Here is a 23,459-nt window from a genome sequence, read left to right as displayed (position 1 = left end):
CGGGTTCACACACACCACCACGCCAGGCTTTTTTTTTTTTTTTTTTTTTTTTGTATTTTTAGTAGAGAGGGACTTTAGCCATGTTGGTCAGTCTGGTCTGGAACTCCTGACCTCAGTTGATCAGAAGTAGGTGAGGTCAGAAAACATACCCTAGGAGAGGCTGGCACAATGCCCAGAACCGCCATCGCTAGGCCTGGGGTTTTCTTCTGTAGTGAATACTAGTATTCATGTAGTGCAGGGACAAACCAATTAGATACTTCTGGGAGTTAAAAAGAGATGAACTTACAGTGCCATTTAAGAAGGGGTATTAAGGAATTTGCCAGGGTACTTGATTTAGTTTCTTTTAGTCAGGAAAGAGGCGCTGGAGGCAAGTGGTAGGAAAGAAAGAACTTTATTGACCAACGGGTCAGGGTTCTTGGGCGAGGTCCACAAGCAATGGGACCGGGTAAGTTCGCGCTGGCGCCTGCTGGCAGCGACGTTTATGTCCTGGGCTTGGAAATGGGAGGGCAGTGGGTGGGATAAGGGCGTGCCAGGGGCTTCTCCGTAGTAAGTTTCCGTTTCCTCAAATTGATGTCTGGTGGTGCCTGCTCAGTTGGTCTGCTTTTTTCCCTGCCGGCCGCATTTTCAGGCCCGCGGGTAAGTTGGATGGTGAAGAACCCGGAAGTAGTAAGGGCTGCCTCTTTTCTGTTCACCTTCCTCCATCTTGTCCTTTTCCCCTTCACCCAGACAGTCCAACCTCTTATTGATTATAAGAATTTGGGGCACCGTTGTCTGTCTGGCTGCTTCCTGCTGTTAAGGGGCGTAGTTAGGGTCTGAGGTTGGCAGTTGGGTGTAGGGATGCAGGAGCATTTGACTGAAGGTGACTCAGGTGATTTCTTGGATCCTGGCTCGGAGAAATTTTATTAGAATAGGAGCAAGACATAACATAAGACAGAGGATTAGTATGGGGATTAGGAATGGAAGCATCTGCTGTACTACAGGTAGCAGCCATACTGGTGGTCCGGGGGTTAAGGGGGCGTTAAATTTCTGGAGCTCCTTTTTGATTTTGTTTAATGTTTGGACATTGGTGTCAACTAGACCTGATTCATTTATGTAGTAGCAACACTCCTCCCCTAGGAAGAGGCATGTTCCTCCTTCTTCAGCTGTAAGAAGATCTAATGCCCGCCTATTTTGTGCTGCCACCTGAGCTATTGATGTCATTTGGTGCTGCAAGGAGGCCAGGCTTTCGGCTGAAGCCTCTATGGCTTCCTGGACCTGGGTAGAGAGGGTCCACGTTGACTGGACTGAGTGGGCAAGCGCCCCTGTCCCTAGTCTGGAGGCTATTAAGGAGGATGCTAAAGAAACCCCAATGACCATGGGAAGAAAAATAGCCCGCTTTTGGATTTTTTTGTTGGAGGTGGTAAGTTGTGAAGTCAGTTTGAATACTTCTCCTTTGGTATATAGGGTTAGGCTAGGAACTAAAGACACGGGGATGCAAAGGAATTGGCTGATGGATATATGGTTAAGAATTTTAGAGAGGGTTTGATTACACCAAAAGTAACCTCCAACGGGAGCTGTCTGGGTCCTATTGGGCGATTGGGTGTAATTACACCAGGAGGAGTTTGGGGCAGAGTAGTAGAAAGGAAGGATTGGATTTTCTGGGTTTTGGTATAGTGGGACTTGGAGTAGGGACGGTTTTTGGGGGATGCCGGTAGAGTCAGTTGTAGCCCTGAAAGCAGTGGGTGAGGGAACTGCCACTAAGGGGGCTCTTTCAAGAGCCGCACAGAGGAAGCAGTGGGAAAGACTTGTTATGTTAGCTGTTTGTGTTAGGTTTAGCCCTTGACGGACAAGTTTTAACCATGAGAATGGGTCTTTTTTATTAGGGGGATTTAACTGCTCTTGTAGGTTTTGTTCCTGTGACTTTATGACTGAGGTTAAATTTTGTAGGACTTGTATATTTTTGGGGAGGGATTTTTGCTGGACAAGTGTCCTTTTTATTAGGAGGGTGGCAGTGGGATATGAGTCCCAAACGCCGTCTCTGTAAAGTCCCCCTTTTACTCCGTCTGCCCATCGGGAGTTCCAGGGGTCTTTTATGTTTAGATGATATTTAAGGGGGTCACTTCTTCCATCGTAAGTGAAGAGATATTTGCTGCTTAACTTTCTGTCATGTGTATTATCTAGCATTGAATGGTGTATTTTACAATATTTATATGGGCAACCCAGATTGGTTTGCTGCCAATAGTTTTTATAATTGTATTCTGTCTGCTCATGTAGGAAACAGATGGATGGTTGAGCCCATCTATCAGCAACAGAAGTTAGGGAGAAATTTATGGAAAGAGCAGATTGACAGCCTTGAGGTGAGCAGTCTGCAGTGCCTTGCAGAACTGTATGTTGCTTGTTGTTGAAGGACCAAGTTTCAGTTATGGAGAATCTCCATATAAAGGTTGGGTTAGTAATTGCCGTTGGAATGTAGAAGAAGGATAGTAATAAAAGTGAGTAAGAAAACTTCATCTTCTGAGTAAGCGTAGAATGCGCCTTGCCATTGGAGGTGTTCTACAAATGTGAGTAGGCGAGAGAACCACTGTGTTGGGCTGGGGTCTGGGGGCAAATAGAGATCTGGGGTGATGTGTTGAAACTCTGCCAGATTTGTGTACAGTATGGTGAGGAATCGGGACAGTCATAAAAGGCCTGGAAACATGTGTTAATTAGGGAAGTTTGGTGAGCCTGAGGCGGGTGGGGGTGAGTTTAGTTGATTCCCACTTGTCGCTTTCTGCGGGGGCCCTCTTTAGTTGTGATATGTGGACCCAGTGTGTGAGGCCTAATAACTTGGCTGCTGTGTGTGTGGATAGGAGGACAGTATATGGGCCTTTCCACCTGGGCTGGAGGTCTTTGGCCTGGATGTTCTTTAAGTATACTTGATCACCTGGGCTGAGAAAGGTGTGTGGATTATAAGTGCCTGTCGGAGGCAGGTGTGCTAGTTCTGCATGCTGTCTTAGTAGTTGTCTCAAAAGAGTTAAGTATGGAAGGTAATTTGCCAGTGGAGAGGAAAGGGTAGGCAGCTGTTCTAAGGTGAGGGGTCGGCCATAAACTAGTTTGAATGGACTGAGGCCTGTTGGACTTCGCGGGGCGGCCCGCAGCCGGGTTAAGGCGAGAGGCAGGAGGGTTACCCAAGACTGTCGAGTCTCAAGTGAGAGTTTGATGAATTGTTGTTTGATTAGTCCGTTGGCTTTTTCTACTTTACCAGAGGACTGGGGTCTATAAGGGATGTGGAGTTTCGAGGTGATGTGTAGGAGGGCTGCCACCTGTTGGACTACCTTGGAGATGAAGGCTGGGCCATTGTCAGACTGGAGGGTGAGTGGGAGGCCGAACCTAGGAATAATGTGTTCAGTGAGTATGGAGGCAACTATATTGGCAGTCTCTCCTGTGGTAGGATAGGCCTCTATCCATCCTGAAAAGGTATCAACAAGGGTTAAGAGATATTTGAATTTTTTATGTTTTGGCATGTGGGTAAAATCAATTTGCCAATCTTCGCCTGGTTGGTGTCTTCTGAGTTGGTGACTTGGGTGGGAGTTGCATAATGCGCCTTGAGGATTTGACTTGAGGCATGTGACGCACTGTTGGTTGATTATAATTAGGTGTTTCATGAGTGTAGGGCAGTGGATAAGGGGGCTTAGAAGGTTATATAGAGCTCTGGGTCCTATGTGTAAGGAATTATGTATGTCTCTTAAGACGGTGTGGAGTTGTGTTTTAGGAATAACTAATTTATTATTGATGTAAATCCAATTGTCTGTGGCTAGTCTGGCTGTTGAGTCTTGTAATTCTTTGGTTTTTTCTTCCTGGGTGTAATTAGGGATATGTTGGGGAGAAAGAAAACAAACAGAAGGAAGTGTAGGGGTGGAGAATCCAGCAGCGGATTTGGCAGTGGTGTCAGCAAAATTGTTGCCAGCTGCCACCGGGTTAGATGGAGTCTGATGACCTTTACAGTGTATGATGGCTGCTTTGGAAGGTGCTGATAAAACATCTAGCAGTTTATCTGCTTTTTGTTGATTATGGGGGTACCACAGGTGGTTAGGAACCCTCTTTCTTTCCAGATGACAGAATGGGTGTGTGCAATTCAGAAGACATACTTAGAATCTGTGTATATGTTTACTGTTTTTCCTCTAGATAGGAGGGGAGCCCTAGTTAGTGTGATAAGCTCCGCCTGCTGTGATGTTGTTCCTTGTGGTAAAGGCTTAGCTTCTAGGACAGTGGATGATGTAACTACCGCGTATCCTGCCTGCCTGTTTCCTTGAGAATTTATAAAGGAACTGCCATCCACAAATAGGGTTAATTGTGGGCTCTCCAAGGGTTGGTCATGTAAATGCAAGTGACTAGGTGGTTGGGCCTCTAAAAGTTCTGGACAGGAGTGTTCAGTATGGGGTTGTTTGAGAGGGTTGGGGAGTAAGGTTGCTGGGTTTAGAGAGGAGCAGACTCCTAGGACAATGGTAGAGTCTTCTATGAACAAGAGGTGGAAAAGTTGGAGCCTGGACGGGGTTAGGTGGCTGATACTTTTGTGGGCAATAAGGTCTTGAAGGCGGTGGGTAGGGAAGACTGTCAGGCTGCAGCCTCTGATGAGTTTCTTTGCTTCCTGGGTTAGACAGGCTGCTGCTGCTAGGGCCTGAAGGCAGGGCTGCCACCCTTGTACAGTGGGATCTAATTGTTTGGATAAATATGCCACAGGATGGTATGTGGTGCCTATAGGTTGGCTAAAAGGCCAATGGCAACTTTTTGTCTTTCATCTGTGAAAAGCTGGAAGGGGCGTTGGAAGTCTGGGAGTGAGAGAGTAGGATGTGAGAGAAGGCAGTTTTTTAGGTGAGTGAAATGTTTATAGATTAACTTTGGGTTAGACAAAGGTCCTTGGGGAGTCTCCTTGACAGCTGCATATAGAGGTTTAGCCAAGATTCCGAAATTAGGAATCCAGTGTCTGAAAAACCCTACTAGGCCTAGGAAGGATTGGATTTCTTTAGCGTGTTGGGGAGGAGAAAGATTTTGTATTAGAGTTAAACGGTCTGTGGTGAGCAAGCGCGTTGTGGGAGTGATTTCAATGCCTAAATATATGACACATTGTTGTGAGAGTTGAGCTTTGTATTTGGATACTCGGTAACCTTTGGATCCTAGATGATTAAGGAGGATTGCAGTGTCCTAAAGAGAGTCCTGTCTCGTGGGACTACAGAGTAAAAGGTCATCTACATATTGGAGAATTTTACTATTTGTAAGAGGACAGGAGGCCAAGTCTTTTGCAAGGGCTTGCCCAAAGAAATGGGGGCTATCTCGGAACCCTTGGGGAAGCACTGTCCATGTCAATTGGGTGGAGGCATGGGTGTCTGGGTCTTCCCATGTAAAGGCAAAGAGAAACTGACAATCTGGGTGTAAGGGAATAGAGAAAAATGCATCTTTTAGATCTAGCACAGTAAAGTGTGTTGTGTTAGATGGGATAAGAGAGAGAAGGGTATAGGGATTGGGAACTACTGGATGGGTGGGGCAAACAGCCTCACTGATAAGACGAAGATCTTGCACTAACCGAAAAGTCCCATCTGCCTTCTTTACAGGTAGGATTGGGGTGTTACAGGGGGAATGAGTGGGGATGAGGATGTGTTGGCTGAGTAACCTAGTAATGATTGGTTTTAGTCCTCATAAGTGTTGTGGAGAGAGAGAGAACTGTGGGCGGGTTGGAAACCCGGGTTTTTAAGTTTTATGAGTATTGGTGAATGATGGTCCGCCACGACAGGAGTGGAGGTGTCCCACACTTTGGGGTCTATAGGAATGGGGAAATTAGGGAAAGGGTTAGTAGGGTTGTTGGAGTCATTTGAGTTAGTTAATACTAGAAGTAGATGGCAGGCGGGGTGGGGGGAGCTAGTAGGAAGGGAGATACAGGCTTTCAGTTGGCTTAGGATATCTCAGCCTAGTAGAGGAGTGGGGCATGAGGGGATGAGGAGGAATGAGTGTGCAAAATAGTTATTGGCCAGGCAGCAATTAAGAGGTGGTGTTCTAAGAGGACTAGACGGAGTGCCTCCAACTCCTATAACTGAAATGTGAGATGGGTGACTAGGTCCACTAAATGATGGCAAAACAGAGTAGGTAGCCTCCATATCCACAAGAAAAGAAACTGGCTTACCCGCTACCTGAAGAGTTACCCGAAGCTCGGCGAGGGTGATGGGGGTCCCCGAGTCCAGCCGCCTTCAGTCATCGTCTAGGTGTAAGAGCTGGAAGGAGCTCCCAGGGTCCTGAGAAGGGACATCACGTTGAGACGCTATGCCCATTTTCAGGGTGGGGCAATCTGACTTCCAATGCCCTTCTTCTTGGCAAACCGGGCAGGGTGTGGATGGCGGGCGAGGATTGGGACAATGACTTGCCCAGTGTCCATGTTTGCCACACTTAAAACACGGTTGTGTTGGACCTGAAGGTTGGGCCTGTGGGCATTTGTCAGCCCAATGACCTGGGGTGCTGCACTTAGAACAGGCCCCCTTTGTTGCCTTAGTAGGCTTACCTCCTGGCCTGGGATTGAGATTAGGTTGCAGGGCTGCCACTAGTGCTTGGGCATTGAGGGCTGCCTTCTGTTTGGCCCTATTTTGTCTCTGGGCCTCAGCTGTCTCTTCTCACGAATTAAAAACTTTAAAAGCTAGCTTGACTAAATCTTGGATGGGGGTCTGAGGACCATCTTCGGCTTTTTGGAGTTTTTTCCTAATATCTGGGACCGACTGTGAAATAAAATAAGATGCCAAGATAGCGGCCCCGGCTGGGGAGGCTGGGTCTAATGGGGTATATTGGGTTAAAGCCTCTGTTAGCCTATTTAAGAATGTGGCTGGATTTTCATCGGGACCTTGAATAATTTCTTTTAATTTATTAAAATTAACTATTTTGTTTGAGGCCACCTGCATACCTGCCAGGAGGCATTGGATCATGATGTCTCGCCTTCGGGACCCGGCTGGCCTACTTGGTAGTCCCATTCTGGGTCAATAGATGGGACTGCTTGTTCCCCTACTGGAACAGCCCCATCCCTTAAGTGTAACTGATCTGCATGCTGCCTGGCTGCCACTAGGATGCGCTCTCGCTCCTCAGGGTTTAGAGTAGAGGTAAGAATGACATGGAGGTTGTGCCAGGTTAGATCGTAGGCCTGGCACAGGTACCTGAATTCTTTGGTATAAACCGTAGGGTTGGCAGAGAAGTCTCCTAAGCGTTTTTCAATCTCGGAAAGATCTGCTAGTGAGAAAGGGACATGGACACTGACTATACCTTCTGCACCGGCCACTTCGCGGTAGTGGGGCCAGAACTGTAGGGGGTTGAGGGGTAGGAGTGGGGGTAGGAGCAGGGCCTGAACAATCTTTGGAACGGGTGTGAGAAGATATGGGTGAATCAAGGTGGCAAGAGGGAGGTGCCGAGGGGGCGGGGGAAGGGGCGGCAGGTGGAGCCAGGGTAGAGGCGGAATTGGAAGGGGACGGAGTGTAGGGTGGAAGGGAAGGGGAGGCGGCTGCTGGAGGTCTGAAATGGGAGTTTCCGAGATCCTGGAGCAGGTGGGCCAGGAAGGATGACTCCTCTTTGTCCGACCCCACGGGGACCCCAGCCCTGGCCAACATGACTTGGGCCAAGGAGCATTGGCTACATAAATCTGGTCGAGAGCGTAAATCCCAAAATCCTTGTATATAATTTATTTCACACCACTTGCCTAGGCGCTGGCAAAAATTGCCGAGGTCGATTAAAATATTACGATCTAGGGTGCCTTCAGGCGGCCATTGGGACTGATTGTCTAGTTTATATTGCGGCCACGCCACAGTGAAGAGGAAAATTAGTCGCTTTCACTTTAGATCCTGCTCTAATTGTAGGGTTTTTAGGTTGCCTAATAAACACCCTAAAGGGGTGTCTCGCGGAATTTTGGACTGGGGATTACCCATTGCCTTTCTTTGGCTAATGGAAACCGGGCTCTGGCTGACTCCAAAGCGTCCTTTGGAATCACTAGAGACCGGCGGCTGGAGCCGTAAGTGGATGGAGAGACTTCTGAGCAGACGTCTCTGTCTCAGAAGACTTCCTATGGGTCACCTGGTGACCTTAAGGGTGGCCTCGGGCCTGCGCAGGACTTCTTGGCCAAGGAGTGGGAAAGACAAAGGGCACTTACCCCAGGAGATTCTGGAGGAATGGATTGGTAGAAAGCGGTTCTTTGGGTCCTGGTCCATCCTAGGCGTGGAAGGAGGAGGCTCCTCGGACCTTGGGGGGCCCTGAGGAGGGGTCTCCTCACGGGTTTGGGCACCACCTGATTTATTTAATTTCTTTTAGTCAGGAAAGAGGCGCTGGAGGCAAGTGGTAGGAAAGAAAGAACTTTATTGACCAACGAGTCAGGGCTCTTGGGCGAGGTTCACCGGTCCTCTAAGTGGGGACACGGAAGTCCCGCCGGCGCTCTCGGGCTAGGTTCCTCGGTCCACAAGCAATAGGACTACGGAAGTTCGCGCTGGCGCCTGCCAGCGGCGACTTTTATGTCCTGGGCTTGGAAATGGGCGGGCAGTGGGTGGGATAAGGGCGTGCCAGGGGCGTCTCCGTAGTATGTTTCCGTTTCCTCAAATTGACTTCACGTGGCGCCTGCTCAGTTGGTCTGCTTTTTTCCCGGGCGTGGGCTGCATTTTCCCGCGCGCGGGTAAGTTGGATGACGAAGAACCCGGAAGTAGTAAGGGCTGTGTCTTTTCTGTTCACCTTCCTCCATCTTGTCCTTTTCCCCTTCACCCAGACAATACTAACGCGTGTCAGGTGTAAACCGCAGGTTGAGAGAGAGCTAAGTATTTTCTGTCCATGAAGGTGATAAGCGAGGGCCTGAAGAAAGAGGAAAGGGGGAGGACACTGGCGCCAGAAATGGGAAAGGGCTGCTTGGGGGCGGGAAGGATGGGTGGGAGTGCGATCTAGAAAGCTGCCTGGCAATGGATGTAGGATGTGGAAGCGAGACATCAAACAAGAAGCTGTCGCTTAAATAAAGTCTGAAGAAAGACGAGATATGTAAACGGCAGGAAATAGTAGGGAAACTGGACCCGGCTCCTCGTAAAACTTCCTGCCTTACATTTCAAGAAGGATCGCAGCGCATTTCTGCCAAGACAGGTGAGACAGCGGTTCTGACCTGTGGGCCTCAGTGAATATGCAGCAGGGACCTGGGCGCTGGGAGAGCCGTTCCCCTACACAAAGTAAGCGTGTTATGTATACAACCCAGCGGGGACACAAGAGCCCCAAAGGCCCTGTTTTCTTCCCAAAGAACAGCGCCCGTCTGCGTAGTTTGTACCTAGTTCTATGAAGTGAGAACACATTCCTCCCTAGCACAGAAATCCTACAAACTACTGTGGGGGCTGCAGTTAGAAGCAGAAGCTGTATAAAAGGTGACTGGGGGTTAGGGAAAAACACGAAGATTTTTACAGATCTTGAGAACCCAAGACACTAGAAACCATGGACCAATCTCTGCAGAGAGCATCCCCGCATGGAAAAAAGAAGAGCTGTAGGACCTTCACGGTAGTAACCTTATGTTGCAAGGGCTGACGCTTCTTATTTTTCCTCTGACAGAGAATCAATATGTTACTTACCACTCTCTAGTCTTACACGGTAAGAATAACATTTACACGCTACACAAGACACAAACTTTAGTACACAACCTATCCTTTTAACTGCAAAATTCAGGGGAAAGCGCGAACGCAGTCCCCCACTACCACAAATTATGCAGTCGAGTTTCCCACATTTGGGGAAATCGCAGGGGTCAACACATCCGGAGTGCAATGGATAAGCCTCGCCCTGGGAAAACCACCTTCGTGATCATGGTATCTCCCCTGCCAGGTAAGTATGAGATCTGCCACCTCCGCCCCGCCACAGCCTCATAGTCTCCCCTTTTACACGCACGGTCACTTGCCCCGCGCATTCCCGAGTCCTTCTAGCTTTGACAGACAACTAGGACTCTCAGGTCCGACCAGCGGTCCTGAACCCGCTCCTACAGCACGGGAACTCCTTCGTGGCGAAGGAGCAGGTGGGGAAGCAGCAGCCCCTGCGCTGCCTCATCTACATAGAAATCGCCCTCTCCGTGATGTCACCGACAGCGCTTTCCCGTCCCCGTCTTTTCTTCCGCTTCATCCTTCGTCACTCAGCGGACCAACCCGCTGCCGGAGCCGGGGAAGGTGACTTATGCCTCTTCTTTCTTTTTCTCCTGTCCCCGCCCCTCGTCTCCCCAAAGAAGCGGGTGTTTAATCTGTGTCCTGTGGAGGTCCCCTTTGGCGGCCAGTTGGAAGCCCGTGCACCCTTCTTCAAATAATAGCTTTCAATGAGCACACTAGAACGTTTAGGAATACAAAGGAAACGAATTCCTTTCAAACCTGGTTATCTTTGCGATGTGGCACTGTGTGCATATCTTCGTTAAAACGCATGAAAGGCCACTGCACTCCACCCTGGGCGACAAGAGGTGACTGAGTATCAAAAAAACAAAAACATTCCCCCCTCGCCCCCAAAGCATTAGACGTCAAGGCTGGCAGCGATGTCTGTTCTCTTGAAAGTTCAACATCAAAATACTTGGAAATTAAACTAAAATAGTAGAAGCAAGAACAAAAATTAAGTTGAAGATAATGTCAAGAATATTTCCCAGGAACCAAAATAAGAATGTAAAAACAGGAGAGAAAAGTTCAGGAAGGTAAATGTCCAAGGTCCAAACGCGATTAGCATGCATTTCAGAAAGAGGATAGAAAAAATCAGTACAATTCAAAACTCTTTCCATACCAATAGGTTGAAACTACAGTGAATTTAAACTATTGAATAATGATATTGAACTTTCAAGAGAACAGACATTCCCACCAGCCTTGATGTCTAATGCTTTTGGGAGGAGGGAAGACTGTTTTTGTTTTTTTGAGACACAGTCACCTCTTATCTCCAGGGTGGAGTGCAGTGGCCTTTAACGCGTTTTAACCAAGATGTGCACACGGTGCCACACCGCAAAGATAACCAGGTTTGAAAGGAATCGGTTTCCTTTGTAATCCTAAACATTCTAGTCTGCTGATTGAAAGCCATTATTTGAAGAAGGGTGCACGGGCTTTCAGTTGGCCGCCAAAGGGGACCTCCACAGGACACAGTATCCGCTTCTTTGCAGGAGACAAGGGGCAGGGACAGGAGGGAAAGAAGGGAGAAGCATAAGTCACTTCCCCCGGCTCCTACAGCGGGTTGGTCCGCTGAGTGCTCCTGTCCTGTAAGCAGTTCTTGTTTCATATTTTCACCGTCTCTGACACTATTAACTGTACAATTTTTTTCTTCTGTACACAAAAAAAGTGTGTTTCAATAGTGTTATGGGTCGGGCGTGGTGGCTCACGCCTGTAATACCAGCACTTTGGGAGGCCAAGGTGGGTGGATAACCTGAGGTTAGGAGTTCAAGACCAGCCTGGCCAACATGGTGAAACCCTGTCTGTACTAAAAATACAAAAATTGGGCAGGCGTGGTGGTGGGCGCCTGTAATCCCAGCTATTTAGGAGGCTGAGGCAAGAGAATTGCTTGAACACAGGAGGCGGTGGTTGCAGTGAGCCGAGATGGCGCCACTGCACTACAACCTGGGCGACAGAGCGAGACTCCATCTAAAAAAAAAAAGTGAAGTATGTATCTTCTATAGTATACTCTTCCAACTTATCAGATTCTGTCATGGACATAAGATGCTGCATCGTTACTTGTGTAAGGGGTTTAACACTACCACTATATATAATATATATGTAATATATATTTTATATATATATATAACACTACGGTTTATTAAAACAGCTATCAGTAAACAGATGCCCCTGATGTTCCAACAAAATAACCTACTATTATTAGAAACCAAATAAGCTCCTCCTCCTATGAGGAAGAAAGTAAACAACTTCTGGTTTGGCACGGTGGTTCACGCCTACATTCCCGGCATTTTGGGAGGCTGAAGCGGGTGGATCACTGATGTTAGGAGTTCAAGACCAGTCTGGCCAACATGATGAAACCTCATTTCTACTAAAAATACAAAAATTACAGCGCGCCTGTAATCCCAGCTACTCTGGAGGCTGAGGCAGGAGAATCGCTTGAACCTGGGGAGGTGGAGGTTGCAGTGAGCCGGTATCACTCCACTGCACTCCAGCCTGGGCAACAGAGTGAAACTCCGTCTAAAAAAAAAAAAAAAAAAAAGTAAACAACTTCTGGAACAGTTTGAAAAAGCAGTTTAAGTGAAAATGAAACCAAAAAGGGTAAAAAGAAAAAAGAGTGAATTGTAGGCCGGGCGCAGTGACTCACGCCTGTAATCCCACCACTTTGGGAGGCCGAGACGGAGGAATCACGAGGTCAGGAGATCGAGACTATCCTGGCTAGCATGGAGAAACCCGGTCTCTAGTAGAAATGCAAAAAAAAAAAAAAAAAAAAAAAAAAATTAGCCGGGCGTGGTGGTGGCGCCTGTAGTCCCAGCTACTCAGGAGGCTGAGGTAGGAGAATGGCGTGAACCCGGGAGGCGGAGCTTGCAGTGAGCCGAGATTGCGCCATTGCACTCCAGCCTGGGCGACAGAGCAAGACTCCATCTCAAAAACACCAAAGAAAAAGAAAAAGGAGGGAATTGTAGGAAATAACCTATATGTGATGGTCTATTTTCAATTCTAAGTGGCTTGGTATAGGTTGAGGCAGGCTACCTGGAAATAAAGAGATAAAGAAGCAGAATGTACTGAGCCACCCCTCCACCTTCCTTCTCTCCCTTTCACCCAGCGGCCAGGTGTCTATCAGAGGGGTCCCCCTTATGTACCCCCTCCCTACTCCACCAAGAAATTTAGTTTAAGCTAGCTTGCAACATAGATAATTGTACCCGTTCTTGTCAGCTAAGTGGAACCACCAGGGCCATAAGTCAAATGTTTGAAAAGTCCTGAGACATTCATAATGCATTGTGGGCTGCAATAAAATGCAGCAGAAAGACCCTAAAGAATATACTTGAAGAACAATCAATAGGTGATGTCTGGGAAGATTGTGACCCACTACTACTCAGGCTATGAGGAACTGGGGAGGAACCTGTGCACTAGGGCATAAATTGCTTGTTGAAACTGTGCTGGGTGTGCCTGCATGCCACACACCCGATCTTGCAAGACCGTCATTAAAAGTCTCACTTTCACTGTTCTCCTGGTCTCTGAGTTCATTGTTTGGGTTTAGACAGGTGAATTTGTTTCTCACAAACTTGATTGGATTGAAGGATGAAAGTATTGATCCTGGGAGTGTCTGTGAGGGTGTTGCCAAAGGAGATTAACATTTGAGTCAATGGGCTGGGGAAGGCAGACCTACCCTCAATCTGGTGGGCACAATGTAGTCTGCTGCCGATGAATATAAATAGCAGGCAGAAAAACACAAACATGCAAGACTGGCCTATCCTGCCAGCCTACATCTTTCTCCTGCGCTGGATGCTTCTTGCCCTGGAACATCAGACTCCAAGTTCTTCAGTTTTGAGATTTGAACTGACTCTCCTGCTCCGTAAGCTTGCAGACAGCATATTGGTCCATATTGTGGGACCTTGTGATTGTGTAAGTTAATACTTCATAAACTCCTTTATATATCTATCCTATTAGTTCTGTCTCTCTAGAGAACCCTGACTCATACAGAGTCACATAAAAATATGAGCCTCAGGCTGGGCACAGTAGGTCATGCCTATAATGCCAGCACTTTGGGAGGCTGAAGCGGGTGGATCACGATCACCTGAGGTTAGACGTTCGAGACAAGACTGACCAACATGGAGAAACCCCGTCTGTACTAAAAATACAAAACTAGCTGGATGTGGTGGCACATGCCTGTAATTCCAGCTACCGGGAGACTGAGGCAGGAGAATCACTTGAACCTGGGAGGCAGATGTTGAGGTGAGCTGAGATCATGCCACTGCCCTCCAGCCTGGGCGACAAAAGCAAAACTCTGTCTAAAAAAAAAAGCCTCAAAGAAGGCCATATGGTTGAAGTTTATATGCAGCACATAAAGGACTAGTGGCTTGGAGTTCTCAGGGGGTGGTGGCCACAGGTTTTGGGAGGTTGAGGGGAGGAAAGACATGGTGAGCAATGACTGTGTTGTGATGCAAATGAAGTCTCTCAAGAAGCAGCCCTCCACCAGATGTGGTGGCTCATGCCTGTAATCCCAGCACTTTGGGAGGCAGAGGTGGGCAGATCATTTGAGGTCAGGAGCTCAAGACCAGCCTGGCCAACATGGCAAAACCCCATCTCTATTAAAAATACAAAAATTAGCCGGGTGTGGTGGTGGGCACCTGTAATCCCAGCTACTTGGGAGGCTGAGTCATGAGAATTGCTTGAACCTGGGAGGCAGAGGTTGTAGTGAGCCAAGATTGCGCTACTGCACACTCCAGCCTGGGTGACAGAGTAAGACTCTATCTCACACACACACACACACAAAACACAAAAGAGTTTTTCTGTCAGATCTTTAGAAGTATGGGACCTTTTGTTTCCTTTTCCTATGAGTTAATCTTATCTGGATCCAGATAAAGCAGATAAGAAGGTCTCAAAGAAAGCCTATTTGCAGTTGAAGTTTACTTCCTCTACACATGCTAAACTCCCTGACAAAAGGACAGCTTTTCACAGGTATTTCTGTGACTGTTACCTATTGCACTGCCTACATGACTGACCTGGACCCCTACCCAGATATTGTTGCCCACTGCAGTGCCTACGTGACATGGCTGAATTCCTACTCACCTTTAACTCTGCTTATTTTTAGGAAACAGGATGTCTGTGGTCAGAAGTTTCTTCTTGGGACTAAACCAGCTGAAGCTGGTGAAATCCATGATGGCAGCTTACGCAACCTCTGAAAAACATCTAGCTTTATTATAATCCAATTTCCATGCTAAATTGGATTATTATAATCCACTTTCCATCAGCGCATGACAGTTGACAATCATTGTGACAATGAACAGAAGAGACCAAGAAAGGACAGAAAAGAGGTGGTTCCATGATTCTAGGAAAAACGCCATCCTTTCCTAAGAAAACCGTGAATATTCCTCACCTTGCTCATTCCTTTCACTAAAGATCTTATATATTTGTAACTTCCTGGTTCTCAGTAGCTGAGAAGGAGATTTGCAAACTATACTACTTCTCCAATTCCATGCTATGCTCCTAATACTCCAGTGCCATTTGAATACAGCCTGCGCTGCTTGATGCTTACTCTTGCTTTCATACATTGGCTTTGCAATACTAAACAGGAAAGAGTCCCTTTTTGGGGTGAGACCCCTTAGTAACCTCTGCAGCCCCTCTAAATAGCCATCTCAAAATACACCAAAGAAGTGTATTTTGGGGTGGCATATTTTGGGTTTCCTGCATGGCTAAGCCAACACAATAGGATTCTTGCTGAACGCAGGGTGATCAGACATCACCTAGCGGATGGTGAAGGATGAGGAGCCTTATTAGATATTATGAGTGATCAGCTATTGAGGATGGGGAGTTCTGGCTGAATTGACTGAGAAGGATTCTTGCTGATATTGAACAATGCAGAGAGGAACACAGAAGCTCAATAGTTGAGGCCTAGTGAGAAGAGGACTCAGAAGAGCCTGATTAGAGTTTGACCAAGGAGATGTCAACCTGAAATAATTGAAAGGTTCAGAATTCAGTGTTAAAGAGTTTATTCATTCTTCTTAGGGAACTAATGGTAAATATTAAAAGAGTTTATTCAAATGAAAATGGGGGAGTAGCCAATCAGGGCACACGGACTCCAGAGAAATGGGGTCAGTGCTGCAAAGTCAAAAGTCAAGCTCTTGCTTACACAGAAAGAAAAAAAAATTTAATAGGATCACAACATTTTCTATACAAGGCTGCTTTAAGAGTTCAACAAATTAGTTGCAGAATTTTTTGTTTGTGTTTTGTTTGTTTGTTTTTTGTTCTGAGATGGAGTCTCATTCTGTTGCTAAGGCTGGAGTGCAGTGGTGCGATCTTGGCTCACTGCAACCTCTGCCTCCTGGTTTCAAGTGATTCTCCTGTCTCAGCCTCCTGAATAGCTGGGATTACAGGTGCCCAACACCATGCCCAGATAATATTTTGTATTTTTAGTAGAGATGGGATTTCACCATATAAGCCAGGCTGGTCTCAAACTCCTGACCTCTAGTGATCCGCCCGCCTCGGCCTCCCAAAGTGCTAGGATTACAGAAGTGAGCCCCACTGTGGCTGACCCTTTTTTCTTTCCATACTGCTTGTTTTCTTCTTTATAGCTGGCTCACAGTTCCTTTCCAATTTAAAGGAGTTAACATTCCATCTTAAGACAATGAAATAACCATGAAGTCTTTATGAGAGCAAAGTAAGAAGGAAGTTCATCTATAATGAAAATCAGCAGTGAAGAGGGAAGCAATCTTCCCTGGCACCCTTCAGTAATTTATATAACATATTAGAAAACAATGCAGGTAAGGAAGAAGGCCAATCTATAATCAGAGAAACAAAGGTTACAACTGCCTAGTTTACAGGTGCTTCTCATGTGACTTAGGCTCCATTTTCACTTTATTTTATTTTCTTTATTTATTTTTTGAGATGGAGTTTCACTCTTGTTGTCCAGGCTGGAGTGCAATGGCATGATCTCAGCTCACTGCAACCTCTGCCTCCCTGGTTCAAGTGATTCTCCTGCCTCAGCGTCCTGTGTAGCTGGGATTACAGACATGTGCCACCACACCCAGCTAATTTTGTATTTTTAGTAGAGATGGGGTTTCTCCATGTTGGTCAGGTTGGTCTCGAACTCCTGATCTCAGGTGATCCACCCGCCTTAGCCTCCCAAAGTGCTGGGATTACAGGTATGAGCCATGGTGCCTGGCCAATACTCACATTTTTTTAAGGCTCAAAATAATTTGGAGTTCCAATAACTTACATTTTAAATTACTTATTTTCACAGAAAGAATCATCGTCAGCTGTCACTCACTGATTCCTCCAAAGACCATAGTCCTGTCCAGTGATCCTCCCCAAGGCAATAGGTCTCTCTAGTAACTACTGGTTTCCTTTCCCATTTCAATTTCCACTCCAGTTGACTGAATTGTGAACACCAACTCCCACACTTAAATGTTGAAGCCCTAACCCCCAATGTGATGGTTTATGCAGCTGGGGCCTTTGAGAGGTAATCAGGATTAAATGAGGTTATGAGAGTGGGGTCCTCATGATGAATTTAATTTCATTATAAGAAGAGATACTAGAAAGCTTGCTCCTCTGCCTTCCCCCTGGTGCACAAAGAAATGGTCACATGGGCACACAGTGAAACTACAGCCACTTTCAGGCCATAGAAAGAGACCTTAGAAAGAAATCCGCTTTGCTAGCACCTTTATCTTGGACTTCCCAACTTCCAGAAGTGTGAGAAATACATTTCCATAGTTTAAGCCACTTGGTGTATGGTATTTTGTTATGGCAACCTGAACAGACATATACAACAATCCAGCCCTACAGGCAATACAACTTCTCCACTGATTCTAGATTCTGAGCGCCTCTCAGTCCTTTGTTGGGTTATTTTGATCCTGTCCATATGTTTATAAATATTCTCTTCATAAAATTCTCTTTAAATCACACATCCGAGTGTGCTTCTTGTTTCCCATCAGAGCCAAAACTGATTTGAGATGATTTTTCAATGTCAGGTTGATGTCTTAATCCCTTTGTACTGCTGTAACAAAATACCACAGAGTAACTTATAAACAACAAATATTTATTGCTCACAGTTATGGAGGATGGGCAGCCCAAGATCAAGTTGCCAGCAGGTTCAGTGTCTAGTGAAGGCCCATTCCTCTGTCACCCAGGCTGAAGTGCAGCGCTGCAAGCTTGGGTCACTGCAACCTTCACCTCCCAGGCTCAAGTAGTCCTCCCACCTCAGCCTCCTGAGTAGCTGGGACCACAGGTGCTCACCACCATGCCTGGCTAAATTTTTTTTTTGGTAGAGATAGGGTCTCACCATGTTTCTCAGGCTGGCCTCAAACTCTTGGCCTCAGGCAATCTGCCAGCCTTGTGAGGGAGTGGTGGGATTACAGGCATGAGCCACTGTGCCCACCTCCAAAATTCCACTAATATGTATGCATAATTAAACAGTTACCAGCCATTATTTTCTGATACTTTGCTTGGCAATTGGTTGAAAGAGTTTATCTAAAGACCTGGAATCCACAGAAGGGAGTCTCCTGTTAAGGGGTTGTTCGTATTATGCAGATGAAGCCTCCAGGTAGCAGGCTTCAGAGAGAATTGATTGTAAGTGTTTCTTATCAGACTTTAAAAGGTGCCTGGATTAGGGAAAAGACCTGGAAAGGGATTCCCTATAGCATGTAGACTGTCCTCACAGGAGACAACTTTGTAGGGACATTTCAAAATATGATAAAAAATATATTTTAGGGTAAAATATTTTTATTTCTTTCAGGGCCTGCTATCTGTCATGTAATGCTACACTAGAGTCAGGCTGGAATTTGGTGTCTTATTGCTACAAAAAGTGTTAAGATTTCTGTTGTAATGCCTGTTGGGCCTGGTCAGATGTGCTGGGCAGTTGTGCCTGAATTCCAAAGGAAGGAGGGTAAATGAGGCATATCTCACCCCTACTTCCCATCATGCTCTGAACTAGTTTTTCAGGTTAACTTTGGAATGACCTTGGCTGAGAGGAGGGGTGCATTCAAATAGTTGAGGGGCTTAGAATTTTATTTGTGGTTTACACTATAGAAAGTATTTTTCCAATATTACCTGGACAATGGGTCTCCCTGTCAGTATCCAGGAAATGGCATCTGGATCAAGCATTTAGTATTCAGTTCCTACCCTCTCACCTAATCCCTCATTTTCAATATTTTGATATGCTTTCCAGTGACCTAACTGTCACAGACTTTATGGTCTCCAAAGGAGACCCCTCCATTTCATGTTTTGTGATTTGAGCAACAGAATAGAATCTACTTGTAAATGTTCAATGGTGTTTGACTTGAGCTTTCCAATTTTGCTGTACTTCACAGTGTTTTCTGGGTTACATACAAGGAAGATGATCCAGTCATTTGTTAAGCGTCTCAAATAAGACATACCCTAGATTTTTTTTTTTTTTTTTTTTTTTGTCTAATTAGGATTATTTGGTCTTTGGAGCATATAAAACACTAATATGAGGTAAGCACTAAGGTTCTGAGATGGCCATGGAAGAGATGACAAAGTCTATCACCATGCCTGAGAGTGTCCAATCATCTCTGCGCGGGCCTCATATTTTTGTATTTCACCGCATTTGAAACAACAACAACAACAACAAACACCCTTCAAGATTCATGAAATTGGACAACTGTCTTTGTAACACTTCTAGTGGTAAAACCAGTAAGGATAGCTCGTTTGTACCCATCTGAACAGCCTCACTGGTTTCATAGATATGGTTTCTCTCTGACATTGAACGGCTTTCAACTTTAAGTGAAATGCTACATTACAAAGACAAACAGGTTTGAAAGCAACCGGTTTTCTTTGCAATCCTAAACGTTCTAGTCTGGCAGGGCCAGCTTCTCTCGACGCGGCTTCTCCCGCCAGGTCGGCAGCCACCTTCGCTTTCCCTGTGACTTGAAGAGAAGCTTCAGGGGCCGTTTATTCAATTTGCGAGGAACCAGCAAAGCGCAGGCAGCTGCGCCGTGACTCTGTGGTTCCCACCGCATCCGCCGCCAGGTTGTGGCTGGCCTGTGTCAATTAAACTCTCTTCTGGGAGATGAGATCAGTATGAGTTTGGTGTACTTTGGTTGTTTTTTTTTTTTTTGAGACGGAGTGTTGCTCTGACACCCAGGAGGAGTGCAGTGGTGCGATCTCGGCTCACTGCATGCTCCGCCTCCCAGGTTCTCGCCATTCTCCTGCCTCAGCCTCCCCAGCAACTGAGACTACAGGCACACGCTGCCACGCCTGGCTAAATTTTTTGTATTTTTAGTACAGACGGGGTTTCACCATGTTAGCCAGGATGGTCTTGATCTCCTGATCTCATGATCCACCCGCCTCAGCCTCCCAAAGTCCTGGAATTACAGGCGTGAGTCACCGCGCCCAGGCAAGGATGCCTAATCTCTAGCCAGTGTTTGCCTTTTGATTGATAGGCGAGTTGCTTAGTTACGTTGGCCCCTGTGTGCTTGCATGTTGCCTCCATCCCATAATTTTAAGTACATGCATGATATGCAGTCCATATGCATCAGCTTTAATGAGCTGATTATCATATGAAGTCATGTTAAGGATACTTTTTCTCTCTAATCCACATGCCTATCTCTGAGGAGCTGCCCCTTTACTGGTTTGGATCTTGCTGGCCATGGGGTCCTTGCTTGACTTTTTTTGTTTTTTTTTTTTTTAAAGACAGGGTCTCCCTCTGTTGGCCAGTCTGGAGTGCAGTGGCACGATCTTGGCTCACTGCAACCTCTGCCTCCCAGGTTCAAGCAATTCTCCTGTCTCAGCCTCCTGAGTAGCTGGGAGTACAGGAATGCACAACCATGCCCAGCTAATTTTTTGTATTTTTAGTAGAGAAGGGGTTTCATCATGTTGGTCAGGCTGAGTTCCAGATTGTCTTGAACTCAGACACTCCACCCACCTTGGCCTCCCAAACTGCTGGGATTACAGGTGTGAGCGGCTGCGCCTGCACTTGCTTGTTTTTTTAATCTTACTTTTTGTTTTGGCTGCTCAACTTCTGCTTTTTATCTTGCTTCTTGCTCTCCCGCCCCATCACCTTGCTTCTGTTTCTGCTTTTACTAATTCTGCCTTTTATCCAACTTCCAGTTCTCTCTGCTGTTCTCCTGCCTCATAATGGCAGTTAGTGAGGGAGGAGTTTTAAGTGGGTATGTCTGACCTTCTATCCTGTCACAGCCAGAAACAGCTTTCAAGGGAGTCCATTCAGTTGGTTGTAGGGCCTGGGGCTTATTTTTCTCTCTCAATCCTGACAAGGGAAGGCTGGATTAATGAAGATTCTCTGCAGGTATAAATTTCCCCTACAAAAGACAGTTTTGCAGAGTTACTTGTTTGCTGGCTCTCTGACAGCCATCTTAAAATATGCCAAAGACACATATTCTGGGGTAAAATGTTTTGATTTTCTTCATCTATCTACATCTTCACCATGCTGACAGCCTCCAATGAGCATACCTGAAGCCTTTCTTTTTAAAAAGCTTTCCCACCCTTCTGCCTGCCTTCAAGTTTCTGCCAAAACACAAGTAACAGTGGCTGACTTCGTGCTATAGCAAGCTCAGAATAAATAGCCTTTGCTTTTTTCCATTCCATTGGTCTTTGTTTATTTGCAAAAGCTTCAATGTAGAGTTGACAAGGACTCCATCTTTTACCAAACGTTATACCGTTTCCTCTGAGCCCTTTTCTCTATTAGTTCTTGGCCTGCCAAGTCCAGTTTTAGAAAAGAATACCGTTGAGCCTAGTTTAGCAAGAGTCTTTCCAACCACCTTTGGTAGCTAATCAAGTTGCTCTTAATAATTTTCCATCCACTGACTTTCATCTTGATGGGTTTCTTTAACCAAGGAGTGGAATATTCATGACAATTCCTGGGTAAAGATGGAAATGTCTCAGAACTGTGGTGCCATCCATTTTTACATCAAACGTTAGTCTCAGAACTGTCATGGCACTGGTGGGTGTGTGATTTAGTATGTTAATGAGCATATAATGAGGGTCTAGGTAAAACCTACATCAAATCCAGCACCACATTGGGTCCAGTCAGTCTTAGACAGCTTGGTCCACACTGGTTTTTCAGCGTCTTATCAGCCCATAGCCTCAAGTCAGGTAAATCTGCTGCCTAGAATTTGTTATCCTGTGACCACCCTGTATTATTCCTGTCTCAAATCTACCTGTAAATATTCAAATGGTCTTTGACTTGGGCATTCCAACTTTGCTTACTTCACAGTGTTTCTTGCGTTATAATCCAATATAAGAAAAGATGATCCAGACAAATGGATCCCAGGTATTTGTGTCAGATTTGGATTATTTTGGTTTTGTCTTTGCAGAATATAAAAAACTAACATGAGGTAAGCACTAAGGTCTGGAGATGGCTGTGCAAGAGATGACAAAGTCCAACACCAGGCTTGAGAGTGTCCAATCATCTCTTCAGGGGCAGCATATTTTTCTACAGTACTGAATTTGGAAAAACAGTAACAACAACATTAAAAAAAAAAAAAAAAAAAGGGATCAGGGTTGCAGGCTATGGCTCCGAAGGTTCTTCGTCAGTACTGGGATATCCCTGATGGCACCGATTGCCACCGCAAAGCCTACACCACCACCAGCATTGCCAGTGTCACTGGCCTGACCGCCGCTGCCTACAGTCAGGCTCAATCCTCCGGGCACCTTCCTTGAAGGAGTGGCTAAGGTCGGACAATACACGTTCACTGCAGCTGCTGTCGGGGCAGTGTTTGGCCTCACCTCCTGCATCATCGCCCAGGTCCGCGAGAAGTCCGACGATCCCCTGAACTACTTCCTAGGTGGCTGCGCCAGAGGCCTGACTCTGGGGGCACGCACGCACAATTACGGGATCGGCGCTGTCGCCTGAGTGTACTTGGGCATAGCGGCCTCCCTGGTCAAGATGGGCCGGCCGGAGGGCTGGGAGATGTTTGCAAAACCCAAGGTGTGAGCCCTGTGCCAGCCGGGACCTCAAGCCTGCAGAATGCGTCCAGAAATAAATTCTGTGTCTAAAACAAATAAAAAAACTACAAGATTCATGAAACTGGACAACTGTCTTTATGTCTTTATAACATTACCAGTGATAAAACCAGTAAGGAAGGCTGGTTTACAGTCATCTGAGCAGTCTCTTTACTTTCATAAGTATGGTTTCTCTCTGACATTGAACGACTTCCAGTTTCAAGCGGAATGCTACATCACAAGGTTACCGATGTGAAGAGAACCGGTTTCTTTTGTAATCCTAAACGTTCTAGTCTGCGAATTAAAAGCCATTATTTGAAGAAGGGTTGCAGGCTCCATCTAGCCGCCCAAAGGTTGCCCCGCAACACAGGCTAAGTATCAGCTTCTTTCGGAAGGGAACAGTTGCGGGGGCGGAAGGAAAAAAGGGAGATGGTAGACATCATTTCCCCTTGTGGGCTCTGCAGCGGGTTGGTCTGCTGAATGGCAGAAAAGCAGAGGGTGCACTGGGAAGGGCACTGTCAGTGACATCACGGAGAGGGCGACTTCTATGTAGATGAGGCAGCGCAGGGGCTGCTGCTTCCCCACCTGCTGCTTCCCCACGAAGGAGTTCCCGTGCTGTAGGAGCGGGTTCAGGACCGCTGGTCGGACCTGAGAGTCCCAGTTGTCTGTCAGGGCTAGAAGGACTCGGGAGTGCGCGGGGCAAGTGACCGTGTGTGTAAAGGGTGAGGCGTATGAGGCTGTGGCGGGGCGGAGGTGCAGGCACTCATATTTAACTGGCCGGGGAGGTACTGTGATTACGAAGGTGATTTTCCCAGGGGGAGGCTTATGTATTGCACTCCGGATGTGCTGACCCCTGCGATTTCCCCAAATGTGGGGAAACTGGACTGCAAAATTTGTGGTAGTGGGAGACTGTGTTCGCGCTTTCCCCTG

At 46.5% G+C, this 23,459-nt stretch overlaps 1 long non-coding RNA gene, 2 other non-coding genes and 1 pseudogene across 3 annotated transcripts; 2 read left to right on the top strand and 2 right to left on the bottom strand.

Annotated features, from left to right (window-relative positions):
* Positions 1–375: 375 nt before the first annotated feature.
* Positions 376–10,210, bottom strand: LOC119622906 (uncharacterized). Its single transcript, XR_012089957.1, has 3 exons — positions 8,129–10,210; positions 6,134–6,242; positions 376–883 (listed from the first exon to the last, which is right to left on the bottom strand). It is a non-coding gene; the product is annotated as an uncharacterized lncRNA (long non-coding RNA).
* LOC119622908 (U1 spliceosomal RNA) lies at positions 9,658–9,821 on the bottom strand. The gene has a single exon (XR_005239436.2). It is a non-coding gene; the product is annotated as a U1 spliceosomal RNA (small nuclear RNA).
* An 11,849-nt stretch (positions 10,211–22,059) lies between the features above and the next one.
* Positions 22,060–22,841, top strand: LOC140709470 (NADH dehydrogenase [ubiquinone] 1 alpha subcomplex subunit 11 pseudogene; annotated as a pseudogene).
* A 453-nt stretch (positions 22,842–23,294) lies between these two features.
* LOC140709505 (U1 spliceosomal RNA) lies at positions 23,295–23,459 on the top strand. The gene has a single exon (XR_012090044.1). It is a non-coding gene; the product is annotated as a U1 spliceosomal RNA (small nuclear RNA).

The sequence above is a fragment of the Chlorocebus sabaeus genome, chromosome 20 (genome assembly GCF_047675955.1).
Source record: "Chlorocebus sabaeus isolate Y175 chromosome 20, mChlSab1.0.hap1, whole genome shotgun sequence".
Taxonomy (NCBI): Eukaryota; Metazoa; Chordata; class Mammalia; order Primates; family Cercopithecidae; genus Chlorocebus; species Chlorocebus sabaeus.
Note: the sequence above shows the minus strand (reverse complement) of the source record. Positions and strands in the feature narration are given on the sequence as shown.